Raw genomic sequence first — 2,540 nt, forward strand, 5'->3', positions numbered from 1 at the left:
GTGCCAGAATTCCACTCTCTATATTGAGTCCATGAGTTTTTCTGTACCTACTACCTAGGAGGCTGATGAAGTGCAGTTCATAGGCCCAGCTCTGAAAAGTGGTTTGCATTGTAATTTGTTCCCTCTCAGGATGAGGCCAACTCAACACAACACAACACAACATCTTTACTTCTTGCTGTCAATTCCTTTATAAAACGACAGGCTCTGTGACAGTTCCGTGTGGGTACCTTTGATGCTGCTGCTGATGCTACTGGTGTTGGACCAGGCGTGAGGCTGTAGGGGAGGAGGAGGCCTCAGTGGGGCCACCACAGTTTTCAGCCCCCTGTGGTGTAACACATAGATGTGACAGGAGCTTTGCTTTCAAGGATTTGAAGTGCAGCTCTCCCCAACCCCTGTGCTGATCTTCTTGAAACTTGGCAGGCTTTGTGGCCTCAGCAAGAGCTGCCACCCCTGCAGTTTTCTGCCCCTTGTGGTGCAACACAGCCATGACATGAGTTTGGCTTTCAAGAATTTGGGGTACAGTTCTCCTCAAACCCCTGCACCAATCTTCTTGAAGCTTGGCAGGCTTCATTCTGTTAGCAGAGGCTACCATCTCTGCAAGTTTCATCCCAATCATACAAAAAACAAAGTTATAGATCTTTCATTGATTCTCCATTATACCCTATGGCCAGATCTCAGAGGTGGCTCTGAAGCTTCGGAGCCCCTTCGGCTGGATCAAGGTGGAAACCCAGTCCAGAGCTCCAGATCAGATCACTGCCATCTGAAACGGCTGGATCCGAAGCCGGATCGGATCGCTGCCAACTTGCACAGCCCTACTGAATTCCTCCCTCCTCAGCAACCCCCAAGCCAGGGCAGCTAGGGGGACAGAAGCCACTCTTTTCCTATCTCCTCCCCTCTTCCAGCCAGGCTGTCCATGGCACTGGGATCAGAGGCTATCACTGACTCAGGTAAACGATGACCAAGGGGGCAGGGGCAGCCCAGTGCTCGGAAAGAGCAAACAAGCTTTGCTGGAAGCTAGAGCAGCCCTTTGCAATGCCACCTGGGATGGTGGCAATCATGCTCTAAGTTAACCTTCAATAGGATCTGGCACAGACATTCAGTAAAAATCTCTAACAGAAAGTGCTTTAGGTTATTACACATCCATCCAGGGTTAATTTAGACATATGTGGGCATTTTTACATGCACTTCAGGAGCTGCAGCTTTTTAATTACCAAGCATTTTTAATTAAAAGCCCTTGCTAATTAAAATAAAATAAAACAAAAACACCTGAGCATCACTTATATCAGCATCCCCCGCACTGAAAAATGGCAACAGGGCACTTTGGGTAATGTCTGTACCTAGCCACTCTTATCAGGCCTACAGTAGCTATTTAAAGCCTGGACTATTCTCTATAGTTATTATAAAGTAATAAAGCAATTATAGCAAGTCTTTCATTTCTCAAAAAATTCAGGATAAAATTTCCAAAGCAATTAATTCCATTTAAATCCCAAATAAGGAGACATTTTCAGAAGTTTCTAGAGTCGCTCAGCATTTCTGCAAGTGAAAGTCATTTTTATTGAGATGCCTACACTTCAAATTAGCTGCTTCACTTCAGGCAACCATGGTTTTAAAATAATTGGCCTTAGTTCTTTCACAACTGAGTGTAGAAGAAAGTTGTGGATTAGAAATAGTTGTGGATATAAAATAATTGAGGAATACACTTTTGACCTCAACTTTTTAGTGTAAATCTTTGGTTCATTTATACTAAGTAACTAATCTCTTTACCATCTTAACTTTCTCTGTATGTAACTGTTCATCTTCTCACTTGTTTTGGTTGAGAACCCAAAAGATATGTTCCTGATTTGGTTTTGGCAGTTCGGTCATCTTCCCTAGTGACTGGGAAAAAACTAACAGACTTGGGGACTGACAGGTGGTTACAGTTTCCTGACCAATTATTTATTTGAATTCTCAAACATTCAGGTCTAACTTATTAGTTTTTTCACTTACAGTTTAAGATGCCATTTATCAACGAGACTGATCACAACATACTGAGTATGCCAGCAGAAAGGTAGACAAGGTTCTTTGGGTAAATCTGATATCTTTTATTAGACCAACTCAAATAGTTGGAAAAAGTCTTTTTAGCAAGCTTTCGGGTACAGATATCCCTCGTCAGGCTGAGGAAGCATGTGCAGTTGATCTGTGCTCTTCCTGGATGGAATAGTAAAGCAGCCAGAGACCAGTACGTATGCAAGAAAGCCAGCCAGTGAAAATGTAAATTCAGGTAGTCAGTGGGTGAGAGACAGGTGCAGGGTGGAAGGGAAAGGGGAATGAATGTAGATGTAGTCATTGTTTGGACACAGGTAGGGAGGGGAAAGGGAAATGTGAATGTCGTTCTATTACATGAGATAAGGGACTCTGTCGCGTTGTTTAGATCACAATGCCCAACTGCAGAGCCCCTGTGGTTTTTGGTGAATAGATAAAATTAAGACACTGGTAAATAACCAAATTAAGATGTTTACATGTGATGGGTTTGGCAAACAAAGGAATATGCTGATAGAACA

The sequence above is a fragment of the Gavialis gangeticus genome, unplaced genomic scaffold (assembly GCF_001723915.1).
Source record: "Gavialis gangeticus isolate Ggan-Ray unplaced genomic scaffold, GavGan_comp1, whole genome shotgun sequence".
NCBI classification, from domain to species: domain Eukaryota; kingdom Metazoa; phylum Chordata; order Crocodylia; family Gavialidae; genus Gavialis; species Gavialis gangeticus.